The sequence below is a fragment of the Mesitornis unicolor genome, unplaced genomic scaffold (assembly GCF_000695765.1).
Source record: "Mesitornis unicolor isolate BGI_N332 unplaced genomic scaffold, ASM69576v1 scaffold18640, whole genome shotgun sequence".
NCBI lineage: Eukaryota > Metazoa > Chordata > Aves > Mesitornithiformes > Mesitornithidae > Mesitornis > Mesitornis unicolor.
This window is the reverse complement of record NW_010157863.1, coordinates 1-8,053: the sequence shown is the minus strand read 5'-3', so window position 1 is coordinate 8,053 and position 8,053 is coordinate 1.

The following is an 8,053-nucleotide window of genomic DNA, read 5'->3' as shown; positions in this document are numbered from 1 at the left end:
CTTCAAAAAGAGATGGAGTTTTCAGTCCTGGTGTAGATGTTCACTCACTTTGTTACAGTTCTCTTTATGTAGGATATTAGAGAAGTGACCATGTGTATGGGTAATGTTCTTCCAGCATTTATTTGCCCAAAGTTTGGTCTATTCTAAGTTAGTGTCCACAGCTCTCATCAGACAGGATTTTTATTTTTATTTTTTTCCTCACAGATGAGTCAACAGTAAGTTAGTGAGAGCTTGGAAAGGATAAAAACTCATAAGCTTATATATTTTTTGGTGTAACAACTTGCTTTTGTTCACTCCATATGCTTTTCCTTCTTACTGTTTGTGGCCTGCTTAGAAGAGTCTTTGATGAACAAGAGTGAGCAGTGAGATTGAAGAACAAAATGCAGGATTCATGCCATTCATATAATTTCTGATATGGGTAATTTGTTTATCTGTAGATTTCAATGTGAAATTGCCTTTCACCTCTTACTCTGACCTGTTGAATGTCTTTACCTGTGTCTGCTGCTGATGTCTATATAATTGAAGTCCTTGTCAGTAAGATATCCTGAGTTTTAGTGGGAGCTGTGATTTTTTTTTAGTGATGTGGGTTTTGTTTGTTTGACTGTTTGCACTATGAAGGTTAGCCTCAGAATCTTTTTTTCTGGTGTTTGCCCTTTTATTTGCATCTTGCTAGTAGGTAGTAGTGTTCATCATGAGGTTTCTATTTGTTTTCTTGTCCAGAATATTTCAAAGAGCTTCTTTACCATTAAAATATACTTGATAGACCTGATTTGAATAAATAAATAGTGGTAACTGTTTCAAAAAACACGATCAGAAAACATCTGTACCACAAAGAGCTTGCAGTGTGACACTTGTCAAGAGCTTGTGGGGGCTTACGTTAGGGTTGTGAAGGAAGATAGGCACATTTAAAGAAATAAGGCAGGGCAGATAGCTAGTTCAGGGTGTATCAGTCTTGGTAGTTTAAATATTTTGTACATTTTGAAGCTGAGAAAAAACCTTATTGATAGTGAGCAGTGTATATACTCTGATATGTTCTGAGGTTGATTCAATATGTGCCCTTAATATATTGAGGCTCTGTGGGGTTCATCCTGCCAGATTACATTGTGTGTTCAAGGCCATAATTTACCACTGAGTAGTACTTCATTTTCTTACCTTTTCTCTTCCTCCCTGACACCTGTTTTAAGTGAAAACACTTTTGTGTTTGGTATCCTTCCCTCCCCTCTTTTCCCAGTGAATACTGTGATGTCTTTTGATTTGTAGCTGGGATCATGTAGCACACTAGATTAGCACATTTAAAAACTTCCTTCATGTGTAATTCACATTTTCTTTTTCACTGAGTACTGGCAATCTCAAATAGTGAATCCTTCAGTGCACTTCAATAGAAAAAGATTCAGAAATAGATGAATTTTGGTCAAACCCATGATCAGACTGAGTTTCCAGTGTCAAAGGTCAGATACTTGTATTATAACTTGCTCACTTGCGAGGTTTCTTTGGAATTCCTATTAGTAAGTTAATAGCTTATATCATAATATGTAGGCTTACATTTCTTTCTTTATTTTAGAAATCTTGTTAATTTCAGATCCTGCAAAGTGTTTTAACTACTGGTGAAGTAACGATGAGGTGATTGATTATGGACAGCTGTTAGTTGGTGAAAGTAATTTGGGATTGCTTAAGTGTCTGTAAAGTTTGTTTGTGTCTACTATACTGAGATGTGGTCATATGTCCCACCTGATCTTGTTAGTTACATGTAGGGGGAGAACAGGCTTAACCTTCTTTCAGGCAGGGGATTGCTTTTAATTGCAGTGAAAGTCATATGCTTATGTGAGACAGAGCTCTGGATGAAAGATTACTTTTTCTGCCTGGTTTCCTGGAAAGGTGTCTTGCTCTCCAAGGTGCTGTTGTTTCAGACACCAATTGCTAGATCCTGGTTTATTCATGTATCACAGGTTGAGCTTTAAGTCTATTTACACTTTTTACCTCCCTATAACTCTCAAAGAATATTATTTTAAAGGCAATACTGAATTGATGCTTGTGACATAAGGCTGTTTTGTTCAGTGACTGTGTACATTTTTGTCTTCCTAAAACCTTTCTGTTTGAACGTACCAGACCAAGATGACCAGCTGAGCTGGATTGAGGCTAGAGCATTTTATTCACTTAATAAATGTATGTTCTCGTCAGTGAAGTAAAGGCTATTTTCTTGTCCTCTGTCTGGTTTTAAGGCATCTTAATACAAGAATACCATCCTGGGATAGGCTTTGCTAGACATACTTCGCAGCTTCTAAATAAGCAAATATTGAGATTAAAGATTAATTGTAATGAAACTATATGAAACTAAGTAAGATTACTCTTCTAAGATAATGACAGTACAGATTTCATACTACATATCTAGCTGTAGCACTCCCTGCTCACCAGTCTGGCTTTCAAAATTGTTCTAGCAATGTAAATAGATTTTTGTAAATATGTATGACATATCAAGTTGGGTTTTTTCTTTTTGTTGTTCCACTGAAGCTTCCATATAAGAAAACAATTGCTTTTTAATAGCTTGTCTTCTTTTGTTATACTGTAAGATCATTGGTGCTACAACTTTTCTCACCTGCACATACACATCTTGGGGATTGGACTAGATGATCTTTTGACGTCCCTTCCAATCCCTAATGTTCTGTGATTCTGTGTTCTGTGATCTTCTGATTTAATGGATATGCTGTGAATTTAAAAGTAGTGTTCTCAGAATCACAATACAGTCTTTTGTCTGTTGTATGACTAGCCATCATGTTTGAAGCAGGCTATTGCTATATTATCTTTCTACCCAAAACAATCTGAAAAAGTACAGCCACTGTGCCTTTTTTTTTTTTTTTAACTGAACCAGAGGTGGGGTAAGCTGTGTGAAATTTCTTAATATCACTCAAGTTTTTGAGATTTGGGGGGTGGGGGCATAAATTAGGTATCAGAGTAGCAGTGTGGTGTACAAATTCATCATTTCATACCGTGCTACCTCACTAGCTTTGGACAGTCAAACCTCTATGCCATAGCACGGTGACATTTCCCCCTGGTGTCAGTAAAAGGCATGCTTCCTAACTCATGTCAGAGTATTTTGGATGTCAGTTGTCTATTTTCATTCCCAGCACATCCCTGTCTTGATGGAAGGAAATGTTGTTTTCCTGACAGTTTGACAGACTAAGAGTTGAAAAACATAAGTAGCAAATGTTTAACACCAATTTGCCCTTCTGTAAACTCATGGAATGCTCTGTTGCAGGTTGAGGAACTAGAATAAACCCTGGTAGAGGTAGAAATGAAAAAACCTCTTCAGAGAGTGCATTTTAAGCCATAAACCTCCTGTCCTATTTCGGAGCTTAGTCTCTGTCATGATAACTGTACTAGACTAGGCCACTGTTCGTGAAGTTTAGACATTAACAGCCTAGGACACTAAATAGAGCTTGAAAATCACTTGCACGTGTGGAACAGTGTGTACTTAAACTGGCTCTCCAGAGGTGAAAGGCCAGAGTATTCCCTTCTGCATCTCCTGTTTTCTATTTCAAAACTCATGGGTATATGGGAAAATCTTCTTATCACAGAATCACAGAATGTTAGGGATTGGAAGGGACCTCAAAAGATCATCCAGTCCAATCCCCCTGCCGGAGCAGGAACACCTAGATGAGGTTACACAGGAAGGCGTCCAGGCGGGTTTTGAATGTCTCCAGAGAAGGAGACTCCACAACCTCTCTGGGCTGCTACTTATTTTAAAAGAGTTTCCCAAAGCAATAAGATGTGAGTTTATGTACAGTTAGAAGTTTTTCCTAATAGCACAGTCAAGGTTTCAGGAATGGTTAATAACTTGGATCCCAGTGAGCTTTTCATATCAGCTCTTGCTTAGTGGATGTCTGATAAATTAGCAGTCCTCTTAAATTTTCCTGGCAAAGGATAAATCCTCTTTCCTTTTGCTGACTGGTATGACAAACAGCTCTGGTATTCTTCTCATGTACCTGGCAAGGAGAGGAGGAGTGGGGGTCTGGTACTGGACCCCTCTCCCAGGCGTTAGAAATTTCTAGGCTGGAAATACGTGTGAGGTGCAGAAGGACATTGCTGCAACTCCTCCCCACCCGCCCCATAGTTGTTTCGAAACAGTGACTTGGCTCGACTGTCCTCTCATTTTAAACTTTTGGTTATAATTTTGACATAGCTCTGGTACTTTTCCCTGCTGTTTATGTTCTGAGTAGCAAAAAGCAGCTGATAAGCATCTTCTTGGATTTTCTGTCTGCAGGCTCAGGAATGAGCCAGGAATGTCCCGTCTTGTATTTTTTTTTCCCCTTCTCCTAAGTCTTTTGAGGGTGATACATTTGTACTGAATATACTGCAGAAAGTGAAGACTTAAGCCTACTCACCTTCTCCAAGAATCTTCCTACTTAGCAAGTGGGTAGTACGTGTCTTGGAGCCTTTTAAAGCTTACGTAAAGGACCTGATCTAAACCAACAAGGAAACAAGTAAAAAGTAATTTTTTTACTGAAATGGTATATTTCAGAACTGTTTCATAAACTTCTAAGCAAGTTGAAAGTAGAAACTGGAATCTTCTGTTTTTAAAAACTTGTTTCACTAATTACAGATATGCTTGTTTTGAGTTGTCATCTTACCTGAAATTTGTGCACCAATTTTTCTTGTTTTCCTTTTAATTTTCAAAAAATGTAAAGGAGGAGTTGGGGTCATGCATAAAAATAATGACTGGTGTTTCAAAAAAAAAGTCTAAAAAGCATTTTGAATGGAATGGGATGTTTAATTTGCATTAAGGTATTGAAGCACTGTTCACCATTTTGAAAACTTGTGTTTATAACTTGTTTGTGAACTGACATGTGTCTGTTGACTTTCAATCCGTGTTGCTAAGATTCTGATTAGTGCACTGGTTACCTGAAGTGCTGCTTTTGTCACAGTATTTCTACAGTGCCTTTGTCTATTTTGCAGGGGTTAGATATTGTTGTGACTGGGGAAGGAATTTGTTGTCTTTTACGTTATTCCTTGTGAGCCTAATATAATCTCAGCTCATATTCAATTACGGTTCCTAGCCAAAAAGAATGTTGCAAAGCATTTTTCACATTTCATGTTCAATTACGTTTATGAGAGTTGAATGTTTTCTGAGAGGATGTGTTTTTCTGTTGTGTGTGGAAAAGGGTTTGCCTTTCTGTTCTGACAGCCTGTAGAGGCTGATGGGGAACCTTAAAGCTGCCTGTGAGGAAGGCATTGGTTTTCTTTTCAGCTCGTTTGCTCATTAGTGCTTCTGCTCCCTTCAATAGCTACAGTCAAATGTGACCTCTAACTCTATCAAGATGATGCCTTGTTTGGTTTAAAGTTAAAGCCCATTTTGGCACTGGAAACCGAATAAACTCATTCCAAAAGAGTAAAGTTGGATTGAAGTTAGCAAGGCTCTGTGTCAGCAGATTAGTCCAGAATGCTTCATAAATTAACATGCTGACACTTACATATTTTTTTAAACATTACAAGGTAGCTGTTAAACAACTCTTTGACGTCCTTGCCATTCAACATTACCTGAACAAATAATGCATAGAAATTGCTAGATATATGAAATATCTTTTGTGATACATATTATAGAGCAGCATTCAGGAAACAGTTAAAATACTTCATTAGGTGTGTAATGACATGTATCTACAAGAACCGTAACAGACACCCAGCATTGCCTCTAATAAAAGCAAAGTCTCATTTTGTATTTCTGTATTAATTAATCCCATTTCTTGATTCCATCTGTGATTGTATGCATTTAGCTATCATTTAATCTTTCTTGTTATTTTGATTTTTTTTTTAAGTGGAAACTTTAAACTCCTTGTCTTTTCCAGAGAAAAGCTTATCATATTTATTAAAGGGATGGTGAAGAGATCAAGTGGGATCAAGAGACTTATCTGCTATTCTTTCCAAACCAAAGGGGTGAAATGTGAATGTTACCACTAGATTATTCTTGGTGTCTGGTGGTGATTCTTACAAATGAGCTTTTCTCTGGTAGTGGCTATGCAAAGGCATGAATGTGTGTTCTGAAAGCTTGTTGCCCCATATATCATTAACAAACAGATGTTGCTTCCTTGCCCGTGCGCTGTGGTAGAAGTGAATGGGAGTGCTCTTTAGTGGCTTTACTACTGTTTGTCTGAGACACTTCACAGTAGTTGGTGTAGTTTCTCCACCCCAGACGTCTCCAGAGGGCAGAGACTGTAGAGCAGCAACCATTGTTATGCTTTTTCTGCATGCTCTGTCTGAAAACGAGAGGGGTGCCTGTGCAGGCCAAAATAAACATAAGAGGGCTTTTATTATGCTAGTGGTAGCTAACCATACATCTGTTCTTGTCCTGGGTTACATGACACAAGCCAGGTATTGGCGATGCACAGAAGAGAAGAGACTATCTGACAGTCCTGGAGGAAGTAAGGTGATGAGGATCAGGGAAATGAGCAGTGGAAGTGATGGAGGTAACATCAGCTCCTCTGTGGGGGTATGTTAACTTGTAATTCAGAAAGCAGCTGTGCTTATAGAACCTTAGAAGCTTTTGGCTGACTGTTTCAGATGTGACCCAGTCAGCTTTTGCTGTGTACATCTTGCTTAGACATTGCATCCTTTCTTTTTGGATGTGCATTTTGTCGTTGCTACCCAAGTCTCAGTCATGGGATGTGAATTACTCTATCCACGCTATTTGGAGCCTGAAACTAGGACAGAATGCTGTGGTGTGCCCCTGCTATGTCAGTTTATAGGAATATATGCTATAATTGTAAATGTGTGATCTTTGAAGTGGAGTGACTACAAGCCCTGCAGATTTAGCCCACTTCTACTCCTTAACTAATCAAGGTAAATGTTAAGTTACCGGAAAAGGAATGTTTGTGTGGAGATTACCTATGCTGCTACTGGAGAAGGAACTGAGTTTATTCACTTGATGTGACAAAAATTTCAGAGAATTTTTCAAAGTTCAAGACTTTTAAGAACAGATCCATAGTAAAATTTGTGTGACTAGAGAAACCTGTCAGGCAGGCAGTGCTACTTGAGGAAAAACTGCTTTTTGAAGGGTTTAACATTTCTTCTAGTCATTACTAGGTGATAAGAGAAAGCTTGTCCTTCTTGAAGTGGTAAAACTGTCAGCTTAAGATCCTGAGTGTAGTAGTAAGTGTGACTCTCCCCATGGAAACACTTCGTATGTATGTGTGTATGTTTTCTCTCTTCTAGTTTGTGGTTCCCTTGGACTTGCTGCAGGTTTGTGGAGCCACGTGGGCAATAAGAGACCATAAGGATGTGGAATAGGGTCCATAGTGGCTTCTTTTGTGTCACTGAAGTTGACAGGTTTTTCCATTCACTGCTCTCTGTTTGTGTGCATTTGTGCATATGAGAGAGAGATCTTTAGTAATAGGTATTTACAATTGTTTTATATTAGTCTACTGACCCAAAACCTCTGTCTGGGAAGCTTAGAAGGAAGGGAACAAAAAGAGTTTATTCTTCCTTAAGCCTGAAAGAATACATGGATTTTTCTAAGTATGGAGCAGTCCAGGGTTTCTCCAAAGCATGTGTCAAACATTTAGATCAATACCTTGATCTGTTTTGGGGTCTCCCAAGAGATGAGTCTCCGTACACAAATGACGAGATCGCGTGTAAGGCCACAGTCACTTGTGGTCCAAGTGCCAAACCTTCAGAGTGGTTTTCTCTAAAAAACAGGCATCAAGATTTCTTTTAATAAACAATCGTCATCTTATGTTCCATAAAATACTGTATTCAATATCTACTTTTCTTTCACCTTGCGGCTTGGCTCTACCATTTTAGCAGCGGTTGCTATGAGAGAGTTAGCTGTGTTTATTGGGCCATGACAAATGGCAGCAGCTGAAAGACAAACATGGTATTCTGGTTTAAGTATAAGGTGGGCCCTGAGCCAGGGATCAGCAGTTTTGGAATGCAGCAAGCCACAAAGCTGGATCATAGGGCCCTGATGCACACTGCAGTTACTCAGGAATAATGCTTAAATTTACCTTATACTTTATTTTCCTCATTACAATTTTGACAAGTTTGCTGATGACACCAAGCTGGGAGG